Below are 15,400 nucleotides of genomic sequence, written 5' to 3'. Positions count from 1 at the left end.
CAGAAGGCATTAAGTGTGAAGTTGGTGTTTAAATCAGCTGGTATGAGTCTCTTGTGGGCTGAACTTCCTCCCCTCTCTGCACAAGGACTACCAGGGGTGCACAAAACCCTTCTCCTGCCTTCCCACAGCAAATGACCTGTGCCACACACGTGTTGCACAAATGGCACATAAACCACCATGCCAACCACCAGCTCAATTCTGTATGGCTGCGTACACCCACCCTTGGGGCAGTGGAGGATCTACTCTAATGAAGTTATTCCAGTTGTTAACTCCATGAACAATAACGCTACATGAATGTAGCCTCTGTTACTGGGGGAGCCCCACCTTTAAAAATGTTCTTTTAAGGGACATAAAAAAGGCTGGGGCAAGAGGAGCCAGCGTGACTCTGGGAACTGCTAGAATCTTCACATCAGCTTATGATTTTCATTCACTATCAGCCAGTTTGCACTTCACTGGTGCATGTGGTGCTGAAAGAGATGCACTAGTGGATGTTTATTATATTTATGAACCAGGTGGCCCTAACTGCCCCAATTACACTCGCTGCCTTCCATTCATCACGCCGCCTTAATGAACAGAGAGGCTGGCGCATGTCAAACAACCAGCCAGAAGAAACAAAAGAGAAGCCAGGCACTGTGTCACCCGGCTTGAACCAGCCCACCGGTACCTCTCACGTGGCTGTATCCATTCAGCTTCCCTGCAAATCCCAGCGTGAATGAACCACAGCCACCGCAGAGCAAACAGATAAGAGTCCGGAGGAAGTGATCGATATATTTAGATAACGTGTAACAAGAACACGTAGCAACCTGCCCCCTTTTCCATGCTTGGATAAAGAGGAGAGGAAAATAAAAATCTCTGTATTGGCTGCTTCAGGCTGAGTGATTCTTTGACACTATGGTTAATCGACACCACCGTAACCATGGAGTTAGCTTAAGTTCAGGATAACACGGTGGCTTTATTAAGAAACTCAAGCACAGAAATACAGTTGGAAAGTCCTAGTTCTCCTCAGCAAATTAATCTTTTGAACTCAGCTCAGCCACCTGCACCTTCGTGCTCACTGTTTTTACAGAGTAGATGCTGGAAGTGTAAAAATAATTCAAAATATGTTAGTCATGCTTGAAATGGTCAAATGAAGATTAGAGAAAAACCCAACAGCTTAAGAGAATGTGAAGGGACATTAAAAGGTATGTAAATATTTATCCATAATTTTATAGCAGTATGCTAAATACTGTACTTTTTTTTGCTCACACACTGATTCCAGTGCTCATTAATTGGAATTTCTTCAACTCTGAAAAGGACCTTTATGGGATTGAGAAAAGAAAAACTAGGACAGCACTGAATACGAAGTAGTTTTTGAGACAAGAGCCACTTACGTGACCAAGACTGTGCTCAATTGCCTTTGCTGTTTTCTTGCAGAGAAGCAGCTGAGCAGTTTTAAATAATAGAAGAAAAGAGTCTGTTTATAGAATAAGCTGGAAATGAGACTCTACCTGCAGAGGCTGAGCACACAGCCAGCCTTCCTCTGGGTTCACTTTAGTTTGAGTTTATTACAAAGCTAAGTTCTCAAGCTGAAAATAATGTTTATCAAGCTGAGAGCTAGTCTTTTCTAACTAGGGTATAGTTCAGCAAAGAGGGCTCAGTTCATCTTTTTCTTCTCTAAATGACATATATATATATAAAGACACATGTAGGGACACACAGGACAGAAAGAGTATGTCTGTCTGTATAAAAACTCCTCTATCCTTAGCTGAAAAATTTTCTGCTGTGTCAAATGCATAATACAGTGCAAAACCAAAATCTAGAGAAGAGTATAAGTATTTTGAGACCTATTCAGTTTTTGGGGACTTTTTCCTTATAGATAAAATAAAGACTGTGAGCTTACCCGTGTCTTGTGTAAGAATCTCTTACTTTTCTGTGACTATAAGATACAGTGTGTCTGTAAGACAAAGTGTTTGGCATAGGAAATGCACCAGTTACACTGGTTCATTAGACTTTTGTTAATCAAATTTTACAGAAAAACTTAGCAAATTGCTTATGGGGAAAAACCCCCATGCCATTACCATTCTAGCATCCATGTTTGTTCAAATGTATTTTTTGTAAGCACACACTGTATTACCACCAGAAAAAAAACTCAACCAAGCTACTTCCCAACACTGAAGTGCAAGGCATGTACATGAGTCTCTCCCTCTGCTCTGTTCCTTTAAAAATAATTTCTCTTCAGTTCACTCAGGTACTTTATTTATAACCTGGCCCAAAAATTCAGCTGTGGTTTTAGCTTCAGTTTTCATCCACTGAGTCCAGTAGATTTCAAGTGCTGCTTTGGCCTGTGAGGTGTCCATCGTTCATCCCTTGTGCAGATTTACCTCTTGGCAGCTGGCAACAAGGAACCCTTCAATGCCAACAGCATACAGCAGGCCCACAAAGTGATTCATACCTTAGTTGTCATCCAACCCACGCCAGCCCCAAATATAGGCAACCCCTCTCAGTCACCATGAGCATTAATGTAATCTTATTTTAGGTCTCTAGGTGTTGGCTGCCTGTGTGGCTTTGCTTTGGCTTGATCTGGTATGCATCTACACAGATGACTGTCAAGATCAGGCCTTCCAAAAAAACCCAAACTTGTGTAATCCTTATGCTGCTACTCCCAAGAATTAAGGTCTGCTTTCTCCCTTGATCACTACAAGGAGTATAACATGACCTGCAAGACTGCTGTATAAAAGAGCATCTATTTTCAAGTGCATCTCTCTCCTATTGAAAGTCTTCCATTTTGTTTTAAGTATTTAAAATTAGTCCCTAGAAGATGATGAATCCCACATCTTACATCTGGACCAGCATGAGCCTGCAGAGTCAATCTGCAGTGGTGTCTAATACAGTTATTGCAGGCAAAATGAAACAGTATGGAGAGGAGATTACATAGATGTGGGCTTGCTACATAATTCAGGGTCATGGGAAGATTCCTCAGCGATGGTCACTGCAGCCCTCAACAATTTCTTTGTGAAGACCAGACCAATGCATGTTGCTTATGCTTCCAGATTGCAGGATGCAACATTCACAGTAATTATAACCCTAGCATTTGGATTTGTATCAGAAAAAAGCAGCTCATTGCCAAGTGCAATTGTAAACACCACTTACATTTTTGCAAAGCCTAAGCCAACAGATAGATCCCTACAATCCAGAAAATGCTGAGCTACAATGTTCCTCATAGAGCCAGGGATGCCGTAATACCACGATGCTAAACTGCAATCACGCACTTTTCCCCCCGAATATTACTTTACTGAATCCTAAATTATCTGCAGGCATAGTAATGATACCAATTGTCATTTCAATCACCTAAGACAGGCATGTTATCACCTGTCTGAGCTAACAGTGTGCACAGGGCCGGGGTTTTTTCCCCAGCTCAAAAATAAAGTCTAGCAGAAAGTACTGCAGAATGACCAACAGCTGTGACAGTCTCTAGTTAGCAAAAACTAACTCTCAGCTTGAGAAGCACTATTTTCAGCTTGAGAAGCAGTATTTCCAGTCAGGTGGGGATTTGTGGGGCAATTCCCACACTGACTGAGACACCGGCTCCTGAGAAAGGAAGAAATAGCATCACACTAGTGAGACATCAGAGGCCTGTAAGAGAAGGTCTTGTAGAAAAGACAAAGTCATTCACAAGCCCTTCTGCCTCCAAGCCACCTGCAATCCTCAGAACATCCCCCAGCACCTCTTTCACAGGACAAAGATTGGAGAAAAAAATAAACCAAACAAACAAAGGCACGAGGAACAACCTTAGCTGCATCTTGAGAGAGGCAGAGAGGGATATTGTACACAGAGACCCTGAGAACACCTTGCCTTTTGCAGGTGCAAAATGCCCCTCTCCCCTGCCCACGCTGGGACTCATTTCCAGGGGTCTGCCCAGGTGGTTATGTGCTACTACCTGCAGATAAAGAACCCCATGCTAAAGTGCATCCTTACTGCACAGCCCAAGCTCTGCATCTGTTCAGCTTGGATGGGTTCAGTGGTTCAGTTAATGTAAGCTCAGGCCAGTCTGAGCCTGTTAAGTGCTCAATTAAGCCTGATCCACTGCACCTCTTTATTTCCTGCGTAGCTGGATTCTGTTTTTTCCATGACACAAGCATTTCCCTAACCTTTTGGAAAAGGCATTTAGCTGAAAAGCACGGAGTAGTAGGAAGTTGTTTGCTCTTGGTATGCTGTGCCGGAAATAAAGTCAACATGATAGATTAGTACTGAGTGAGTGGAAGTTGTTTTTCCCAAAATGTCACACTTGTGTTTCAGAAATGATTGATCTAGAGCATCAAATAAAGCACCAGTAAACCCACCAAAATATACATCATGTAGCAAAACAAATGCCATAAAGAAATGTGCTATGAGCTCTTGCTGAGGCCTGCAAAGCCCAATAAACATTTGCTTGTCACAGTGCAGAGCAATGGTTACAGCATGCAGAGGAAATTATGTCTCCACCACAAGAACGTGTGTCTGGCCTTAAAACTAGGTGAATGGATCAGATCTTCATCTGGTGTAAGTCAGAAAAGCTACAGACATTTCAGTCAGGTTTTAGATGATTACTCCTAATGAGCTCTTGTTCCACAATGTCTGCAGAGACGCTTGGTTTACAAGGCCACAGCTTTGAAAATTCATAATCTTCCTTTTAGGCTTCTCCATCAGGAATTCTTTATACAGATTTGTTGTTTGATCCTCCACAGGAGGAAAAAACCTGAATAACTCCTCTCTCATTTGACTACTGCTGGCAAATTGACACAGGCACCGAAATTAAAACTCTGTTCCGTTCAATTTGGGAATGAAAGAAGAACCTGCTTAGGGGTTGGGGAGGTGGGGTTAAAAATAAAGCCCACACAGCAGATTGCCTCCAGCAGCTCTCATAGGTCCTACAAGCTCCTATGACACAGACAAACTGCATCTCCCGAAGCAGGGATGACGGGGAGCTTCCCTTGAGAGCCGTAGCTGTAGTTTATGAACGTGCAACTTCATTAGCAGCCGGTGACCCCATTAGACGGGGCTCTTAATTTCTTGGCTTGGACAAAACTCTCCAGGGATTATCACAGCTGTATGCCGTGCACAGAGATCTCATCGCTGGGGCAAGGAAGATGGCTTTCAAAGTCACCTTGAGAAAAGCTCAGCAATTCAAAGATCATCCTGTGGATTCACAGAAAATAAAGGGTTTAATTTCAGATTTTGCTGAATGAAATTGCTGTAACTTGTAGGAAACCCACTCGAACTCCCAGGTGAGGAGCTGACACAGAAAATCACATGTAGCCCAACGAGGCTCCTCTTTCTATTATTAGGGGAGAAGGATAAGACTATTTATTTCCAACATTACTTCATACTGTGGGGGTTTTTTGAGAAAAAAATTAGAAACAGAAGGAAAGCTTATAAGCAGCTGATGACCTGCTCCATGTAGAACAGTTACAGAGGAGCAACTGTGTTCTTCACAAAGGACTTTTGATGTAGGCAGCAGGCCGTGATTTAAGATAGGCTGGGTTTGCGGGGTGGTAATGGCAGCCCAAACTCTTCTGTCAGTAATCTCAAACCACAACAGACCTCAGAGTTCTGTTCTCTGGGAATGAGGGTGTTTGGGAAGCCCATGGCGGTGTCTGGATAGCTGGGGGATGCTGCTGAGACCCAGCGCTGTCTTATCATCCCTTTACAAAACAGAGGAGAGGGAATAAATGACCCTGCAGCTAGAGGTCCTAGTGGGATGGATGGATGGATGGATGGATGGATGGATGGATGGATGGATGGATGGATGGATGGATGGATGGATGGAGCAAACTCAGTGTATTAGGCACTAAGACTAGGAAGACAGCAGAGATTCAAGTATCTGCTGAGAAGAAAGGAGCTGTGAGAAGAGTGCGGAAGGAAAGGTCATTCTGATGTCATGTTTTTCAGTATTCAAATCTGTCGGGTCACAGAGGTTTTCAAGCAGCCTGTAATGCTTTAAGTTGGATCATTCAATTAAGAACTGTTTACAGCTTTGACGCGAGTTTAAATTTTGTCTGGAGGGAGAAGCATCAGTAGTAGTGCTCAGCAAAAGCCTGCAGTGGTAAGAAGATGTGGTGAATGTTGTACTAACAGAGTTAAAACAGTGTGCTCTGGCTGTAAGGTTCTCACATCTATTTTGGAGAGCAAGGAGATATATATGTTGTCATTAGTACATGCCATATTAACTGCTATTCCTAATGCGTTCGTCTGGCATGATTTTCTGTTCCTTTCCTTAAAATCTCCTTTTATGGCTGCCACGCAGTAGATCTGTTATTTTTAAACTACTGCATTTTTTTTCTCCTAATACTCATCTGATTGTTCAAAGTCTGACCATGGACTCTCAAAATACACATCTGCATTTTTCCACAGCTTCATGCTGAGTTCAATCTAGATTTTTATCAGCAGAAGGATTTCAGCCTGGGAGGTTTCATGGCTTCAGCCCCAGTGGCTACAGGTGGGAAGCGTTGATTCATGAGCAAGCAAGTTTGAAGGCTGCAAAACAACCTCCTGCCATGACACCGAGGCTGAGAAATGAGCTATCTGATGTACTGGAGTTTCCAGTGAAAGGCATTTTTCAAGATGTATCAGCAGTCTTGAAATGCTGGTATGGAAGGGTAGTTTTCTAAACTGCCCCAAACTCTCCCTTTGTCCCACTTTTGTGCTGTTGTTCTACTTAGGAAACTTCTTTTTGTTGTCGGTTTCTTAGTGCTGACGCTTTCGTTTAAGAGAGCTGCTCCTCAAGGCAGCGCCGTGGCTGATGCGGAGTGGTTCAGCTCCACTGACTTTTCACTGGAGTTGCGCCAGCTTGCACCACCTGAGACAGAGCCCTCCCTGCATTTTCAGATTCAGATCTGCTGTATTTAGAATCAAAAATCAATTTCAACAGTTTCTTAATCTTGTTAGCTCTATAAAATCATGCAGCAGGGCAGGGAATGGCAGCTGGCAGGCATCTGTTACAGAACAAATTTTACCAGTGAATGGAACATCTCCTCAACCATCTGTTTGTAATGTGCAGAGAGGAATTACCATCATTGGTGACTTCAGCCTCAGAGATATTTGCTGGAGATCTCATGTGGTCATTCAAAAAATACCTTAGACGGTCATGCACCCAGCACACTTGAGATGAGTACTGACCTCATTCAGATAGACAAAAAGTATAAAATTTTACAGAGTGAAGAATTAGCAGGTGGCTGGGCATAATGATGACCATATTAGGATCAAGTAGAATCAAACATCAACCACGGAAATGTATGAAATAAATTTAAATGCGTCACTATCCCCAAACTTGACGTATTAGCATAACTGAAGAGCAACAAAAACTAACAACAGAATTAATTGACAACAAGATGGTTTTATAAAAAGACAGCCACAATTCCACAGGAAAATTCATGACAAAAAAGCCTAAAACTACTAGTCTAGATAGAAATGTATTTATACTAAAGAACATACAGAAGCAGTGTTAACACAAGTATAAAACATGAGGGAAAACCAAAAAGACATATCCAGTTAGTAAGGGATTTAAAAATCACCACAGGAGCCTGGTGTGAAAAGACGAATGCCTTTTTCCATGGTCCCAAGCCAGTGAAAGGTGCGTGAAAGGTGCATGAAAGGCTTACCCATTGGGAAGCACCACATTTGGGAGCCATGCATGAGACTGCTGGGGCAACACAGCACGGCACAATGTTGTGTTTGTCTGTCCTGGCTTGCTCTTGCATTTCCAGCCCCATAGGTGGCTTGGAACCTGCACATCACAGGAGACAAGCCTATCCCTATGATCCATCATCTGCACCGATCATCTGGAGGATATTTCTGGGCCCATCTGGGGATGCTTCATTTTCCCCTCCCTTTTTGGCTCCAAACACTGCAATGTAAAATCTTTCAGGCTTAGCAAATGAATGTGTGGGTGAAACTTATGAATGACACATAGGCAAGTAGGCCAGGTGAGTTAATATCCACCGTGTCCCTAACCTCTGCAGATCTAAGGAGACTCTTACTCTTTCCCACAGATCAGAAACAAGTTTAACTACCCTCTAGCAAGCTCATTTCCAGCCAGGTTGCAGGTGGCAATGTAAGACCTGCTCTTCATCTCAAGGCAGAAAGGCATGCAAAGCTGCACTGGGGTTGGTCTGGCGGCTGAGGAACTGTGCCAGGCCTAACAAACGCAAGCTGCAAAGTATTTAGATACAACTGCAGGTATCACATCATAAACAGATAACTTTTACTTGGCTGTTTTGCAAAAACAAAGTCCAGTATTTACAAAGCTCTTTCTGAAGGCACATGAGCACTCCAAAGAACTTTGCTGACTCACTGAGCCTTTGCAGTGAAAGGAGACCACAAGTTCTTAAGAAGAAGTATACGTGTGGCAGGAGAGCTCTTGGGTCAGCAGATGAGGATGTTTATGGCCACCAGAGTGTCGTCATTAGACCTGAGCCCCATCCTGAAGGAAAAAAATCCAAGGCAAGAGAGTTCAGCCATAGACTGTCAATAGTGACAGCTCTGCGAGGAGGGAGAGCCTGGTGAGTGTTGCAGGAGGAAGGGCTAGGCTGCTTTAATCCTAGGGTGGGCAGGGGGAAAGAGTCATGTATTTTAGAGTCCGAAGGCTGGAAGGTTTTGCAACGAACTTCAAGGCTCATCAACTGTAGACAAGGCATGGGTTGCACTGGGCCTGCAGCTAGTAAAACAAAATGCTGTGGCATGAAGATCCTGAGAAAGATTTATTTCAGCTAAGGACATTTTCACATATCCAAGCAGAGGGTGCCTTTGGCCTTTGAGTCTGGCCAAACCCATGTGTGGGGCTGGGGTTTCTCTGCTCGGAGCAGAGGGAATTTTAAACATTTAGGAAAAGACTTAGTGGAAATCAGCTGGCTAAGCGATGAGCTAAACCAGAGAAAATGTGGGAGACAAACCATGCCCTCACCCCAAGGCCAAAGTGTGGGGTTAACTCAGGATTGCAGAGCAATGCCTGTGTCCTCAGGGAGTTCAGACACTTACATTTGGAAGCACTTACTTTCCTTCAAAGAAAAAAATATAACCCAGAGGCCTATGCTTTCCTCTTCCTTCCAAAACTACTTCTCTCTGATCTAGTCCAGGGGGGGTCTGGGCTCACCCCACTCTACAGGGATATGAGAAGACTGGGGATCATTCCTCTCAGCCCAAAGGGATTGCAGCCCAATATTTCACTTCATTTCAAACTCAGCACTGTGGGTTTGAATATGCTGAGGAGAAAATGCAACAAGCCCCAACTGCTGTAGTGTTTTCACATCTCACAGCTAATTTGTTGAGACAGAGGGAGGAACAATCCCTGTGATGGAGCAGCAGATGCCCTCACACAGGAACCATTGCAAGATCCAGCATGAATGGCAACAAAGCCCAAACATGCATGTGTTTCCCACCACCATCAGCTGGGGTAGGAATGTTATAAAGACACCACTGCTGCCTACAAACCCTGCTTGTCCCACTTTCCATCACTGGGGTAGCAGCAAACTGCAGATCCCCACACTCCCTGTGCAGTACCTTAGCCTACAGAAATGCTGCATAATCACTGGATCAGTCCCTTTACAGATGTACACACTCTGCTTTCTTTCCTTTGTTCAAAAACCAGCCAAAGCATTTAAAGGAAAATAATTTATTTATCCTTTGCTTCCGCAAGTAGGATTTCCTTGCATATCTAAAATGTCCTGTAGAACAGCAAGAAAGGAACGTAAAAGAACCTCTTGCAAAAATTATTTATTTTCATGTGTCTTTGAGAAAGATCGTTTTATATGTTTGCTACTTTATGTAATCACAAATATGTTACAAAGCAGTAGACACAAGCACCAGAGTTTACTTAATTTAGGGTTTTTAAAAACAATTTTCCTACATTTTTCAGATGTCTCTCTCTATATTTTTTATCACTTCACTTGGCTTAAAATTGGAACTATTGCTCTTTGACCTAGGACTGATTTGTTTTTCTAGACTTTTGGCCTAGATGTTTGTAATACAACAACCCAGGTTATCCAATATCTAATTAAACACAGGTGGAGCCTGAATTTCTTACAGGACGGCGGCGGAATCCATTTTGAGCAGTCTGAAAAAGAAAGGACTGCATTGGCAGAGAAGTGAAGATGGTGAGGAAAAGAGATCACCTTGATTAACTGTCTGCTACTAGTAAATGTATTCCTAAACAACCAATCTGTATTTGAAATTTTTTTGGGGGAGTTTGCTAGTATTTGTTGCATTGATTATTTAATTAAGGCTGAACAGGTTTATCTGCAACCTTGAAGCATCCCCACAGCACTCACTTAGAAGATGTAGCTAGTTCAACCTTACCCACCCCTGCTTTTTCTCTGTGCCTTGAATGTATTTTATATTAGGTTACTGCTCCCTGTAAAAAGCACTGTGTTTCTCACCTTCTCCTGCCTGCAACTTCACCACTGACAGAGAAATTTTTTAGGCTTAGGGTACAGAAAACAGAAGAGAAATGAGTTCTTTGAGTTCCACTTATATACAAAGCTACTTCTAAAAAAGAAGAGTTCTATTAACAATCCCATGCCATATGAACCATACTCAGGCTCCAAAAGTGACAGAAGCTTTCTCACTGCAACCTTGTCTCAGAAAGCTACACTCCAAAAAAGACCTCAAACTCTGCACCAGATTACTGCCTTGGGCCTCAGCTCTGCCCCCAGCTCTTGTATTTTTTGCGTCTTTTACATATGGAACCACAGAAGCATGGAATGGTTTGGGCTGGAAGAGACCTTAAAGATCACCCAGTTACAACCCCCTGCCACAAGTAGGAACACCTTCCACTACACCAGATTGTTCAAAGCTGCATCCAGCCTGGCATTGAACACTTCTGGGGATGGAACCTGTACCAGTATCTTATCACCCTTACAGTAAAGAATTTCCTTCTTATATCTATCCATCACCTTTTGTCCTATCCCTGCATGTGCTTGTAAAAAGTGTCTCTCCAGTTTTTTTGCAGACCCCTTTTGGTAGTGGAAGGCTGCTGTAAGATCTCCCCAGAGCCTTCTCTATTCTAAATGGAACAACCCCAGCTGTCTCAGCCTGTCTTCATAGAAGAGGAACATGTATGTAACAGCCTTAAGGACAATTTATTAAAGAGGTGACGTTTTTCCTGACACAAGGGCACGGAGCTGGACACCAAATAGGCAATTCCAGCACCATGTTGTGAACCATTCTCCCTGCTTCCTCATCCAAACAGTACTGGGGTGTTGGATTTATACAGATTAACACCACAGGTAAGCCAGGCAGGTGAACACCCATGTCTGTTGGCTGCCAGTGGGTGCCTGTTACACCTCAAGTCCCTTGACAATGTTACATCAATTAAAAGCACACACTTGCTGGTGCTACAAAACTGAACCCCCTTTGTGCCACCTTCTCTTGGATTGCCTCCTCAGCATTCTCCTTCTGAGTGCAATGAAACAGGGCACAGGAAGAAGGGCTATAGAGCCAGATGGGTGAAGGCACTACTGGTGGTGTGTCTTTAGCCAGCTGATGACTGTGAGGGTGATGTGTGACATGAGCTGGGGATATGGAGCTCACTGCCTCACTGCCGAGTGTCTTGAGCACAGCTGGACCCAGGACACCACCCAGACAATTCCCCCAAGGCCAGAGTGATACCTGCCTTCCTATGGCAGCAGAATGCTGGTGTGTGAGCCACTCTCTGTAGGATCTTTGCAATTTGCTATTGCATTAGCAGCACAGAAAACACTGGTGATGACAGTCTGTGTTTCTGTAAGGAGGCAGTCGTTCCACACTCATGGGCATGGGTATAAGCACCAAGTATGGACACAAACCTTGCCCACATTACCCTGCCAGTGGCCCCAAGACATGAAGTTCCCATGAAAAAATGTCACCGCGGTTCCAGCCATCAATCCTTTGGGACCTCCCCCGAGCTGGGGCCTGGCCAAAACACAGGGATGCAACACAGGGATGCCAGCCTGGCTGTGAGGGCAGCAGCACTGCTCAGGGTGCGGAGGCCAGGACGCAGCTCTCCTGCCGTCAGGGGCGAGGTCACGGGCGCTGCAGAGGTTCTTCCTTCCACGATCTCCTCCGTCTGCAGGAAGCCTCTCTGATGCGACGGGCGATGCAGCAGCCCGCGCCTCCCCCACTTCTGAGAAGCGCAGCTCTCACCACTACCGGCTTTCCGTGAGGCCCGCTGCCACAGCTGGCACAGCGCACGGCACCCGCCTGCTCTTTTCACTGGAATCCCCTGCTTTTGGCTATTTACATCCTTTTCTTAGAGAGAGACAGGAAGTCAAATGAATCAGAGCCATCTATGGTTACCTCCGCCCCAGCCCTTACCAGGCTCTCGGCGGTCCCCGTGCCTTGATGGAGATACCTTTGTTTGGGTTCGTGCTCGGCCCACCGCTGAGATGGGACAGGGGGGACCAGAAGCACCTGTGTCATCCCTCCTGGGGCTGTGGGTAGGGACCAGGAATCACTGTGACCCTGGGGAAACAGGGCAGGGGCAGGCAGAGGCTTTCCATGCCCTGCTGGCTCCAATGGCCCTGTCAGCATTTCCCACGGGAGGCAAAGGTGGGGCTCAGAGACAGGATAGGTCCCAGGACACGCCTGCAGCATTCCTGCTGCTGCAGCCAAAGTCCTAATCCTGGCTCTGCAGGGGTGTACCCCAGAGGAAGAGAGGAAGGATGTAGGCAAAACATTTCATGGTAAAAGTTGGTTCCACATAAAACTATAAAGCAAGTTGTTCCTCTGAATGAGCACAAAGTATATGAAAACAGCCCACCAGAGGAACTAAAGTATATCCTTTGCTCTTCTCTTGCAATACCTGACTGACACAGAGGGTTAAAAACCAGCAAGCTCTGCTGTGCATCTTCTGCAGAGAGGTTTTCTTCCCTCTGAAACTTCGAACAACAGGCAAATTGCAAAGCAGCAGTTTAACCAGATGCCTCCGATCAAGGAAATAAACCCCATGAGTGAGGATGAGGCCCTTCCCTCCTCTAAGTGAATTGCAGGTACAATCTTTTGCCCATCAGATGTAGGAGGCTGCCTCTGAACTCCAGTGATGCATCTGTGCACTCACAATTGCTCTGTTTTAAATGACACTTCTTGCTTCAGGAAATGATTTTAGCTGCCATTAAAAAAAAAAAAAACTGCAAGGAGAAAATGAACATAATATTTGGGCTACCTTTGTCCAATCCTTTGTCTTAGGCCTTATTAGCTGAGGGTCAGTGCTGCAAAGGAGCTCAACCCCCACTACCCTAAGCACAGCTGTGCTCAGCTGCTCGGATCCTTCCAGACCTCCTGGGACCCTCCCCAAAGTTACCAGGATTTCTGGCTGCAAGGCAGGTTTCCCACCAACTCATGGAGGCTGCTCTCTGCTGCACCAAACTCACTTGTGACACGTGCATGGGGTCTGGGACACTAAATCAGAGCCAAGCGTCTTCCTGACAGCTTTAGAGCGAGGCTCAGCAGCACCATGCCTAGTGCTGCAGCACCTGAGGTGACGCAGGCGGCTTGCTGGGGACACACAGAGCAGGCAAAGTCAGACGGCTTTGCAAATGGCACTTGCAGAGCCTTGCAAGTATTTCCTATAGAGGTCTATTCAATTGTCTAGTAAGCAGCAATGCTCAGGGGAGAGGGCAAGCAACGCTGGGAAGCTCCCCTGCCACCCTCTGTCCCGCAGGCTGCCAGCACATGCTCACTCTGCTGACCAGAGCTTCCAGACTTTGTTCTGGCTCACACTGCAGGCCCCAGCTCTTGTATGGGAAACCAGAAGTGTTCAGGACTTCTGACGTCCAGGTCCTTTTTGCCAATATAAAAAATTTACCAGCATGCTGGGAAGGTCAGAACAACGCACCCTTTGTGTCTCAGCTGAATCTGCAAAACAAAGCGTATGTCTTCTCTTTTCCTCTTCTTTTCATTAAGGGAAAAAATTATCCGTAAGTTACAGCAACAGGACATGCAAAAAAACCCTCTCCAGCCAAACGAAGCCTAAACTTGCAAAGGCAAGTACTCAAAAGTTCAGAGATGCCAGAAGTGAGACTGCCTGCTCAACACCAGAAGCAGGAGCGACTGAAATAAAGGACATTCGTCCTGCCTCTCTCACAGAGGGAAGACTGCATTCTCTGGCCACGTCGCACTGCCATAAAGTACCTGGAGAGAACAAATGGAAATATTTTCTTAAGCGGCAGGGGAATGACGGGGAGAGGTGAAGCCAAGCAGCTCAGAGCCAGGGAGCTCCAGCCTGGATGCCGTCCCTCCCGCACCCAAGCACTGTCCCACTGCATGACCCAGCAGAGACAAAACGAAGCTCTGAGTCTGATTCAATCCTGCCTTGTTCCAGTTTTCCACCAGTTCAACAGCCATTACTCAAAAACAAGCAAGCCCTTAGCTATAAAAGTCAGATTGCTTTTCTTTTTAAGGGAAGGAAAGAGGAAAGAAAAGAGAATAAAGGATCCTCTACCAATAATCCATTATATGGAAGCATTTCACGGGAGCTGCATTGCATAAAGCCCAGCAACAAAGCAGTGGTTTTGGTCTTTCCCGAACAGATAGAGCAGACGATGCTTTTTATCAGCATCATAAATATCAAGTTATACTTTTTGGAACTTGCACTTCAATGTATTTCTGCACTGCGGTGTAGTCATAACAGCTTGGGCTATCAACTACTCAGGTCCTGTACTAATTCTGAAACTAAATATCCGTGCTTACAAACATGCACCACAAAATATTCTGGCAGCTCAAAGTCACACAGCTACAGAGTGCACCCAACTCCCAACAGCTGATTATGTCACTGAAAAGGCACCTCTTTTTGGAAATTCAGGATCCGTACATGTGCAACAGGAAAGGGTTTGTTTCAAAGTTTCATTTGCTCCGTGGTTCCAGTAATTTGGTTTATCAGAGGGTGTGATTTATTAGAAAAATACAAACAGTGAATAGGAATTAAAAATGCAGTGACCTTTCACTGCAAAGAACAGCCATATCACAATGCATTCCTGATTAGAAAAGCACATCAAACTACCCACATGCTGGTAGCTGAGCAACTGCAAAGCTGATTTTTTGCTATCTACAAAATCATGGGATTTTTCAATTTTTTCTTTAAAAAATATAAACAGTCTGTGTTCATGCTCCCAAGTGGAAAAAGTGTCTGAGGACCTTATTTACAGACTTGGAAGGACAGCCTAATCCCTTGTCCTTGCAGCCAGTTTTAGGAACTTACAGGTTTTTCTTGGCACATACTCAAATGCAACACTGCTGTCTTGCTCAGACTAGCTTTAGTCAATATGATTTCTGTTAAACTCACCTGCAGTGTGAATCGGGCAATTGTTTGGCCTTATTGCTACCAAACAGCTATTTTAAAGAGTAATCCTTATAGTTTACGAAATGACAGCGGAGGCCTTGCCTTAGATATGCACCAGGAAGAGAGCATTTTCTT

The 15,400-nt window shown here is 44.7% G+C and overlaps 1 protein-coding gene and 1 long non-coding RNA gene across 2 annotated transcripts in view; one reads left to right on the top strand and one right to left on the bottom strand.

Annotated features, from left to right (window-relative positions):
* Positions 1-15,400, bottom strand: part of BCL2 (BCL2 apoptosis regulator) — a 96,680-nt gene that overhangs the window by 29,259 nt on the left and 52,021 nt on the right. The window lies entirely within an intron of this gene.
* On the top strand, positions 7,725-10,170 carry LOC135304424 (uncharacterized). The gene is made up of 2 exons (XR_010365819.1): positions 7,725-8,516; positions 10,017-10,170. It is a non-coding gene; the product is annotated as an uncharacterized LOC135304424 (long non-coding RNA).

This window comes from Passer domesticus, chromosome 1 (genome assembly GCF_036417665.1).
Source record: "Passer domesticus isolate bPasDom1 chromosome 1, bPasDom1.hap1, whole genome shotgun sequence".
Classification (NCBI taxonomy): domain Eukaryota; kingdom Metazoa; phylum Chordata; class Aves; order Passeriformes; family Passeridae; genus Passer; species Passer domesticus.
The sequence above is the reverse complement of the archived record's forward strand: the minus strand, read 5'-3'. Positions and strand labels throughout refer to the sequence as shown.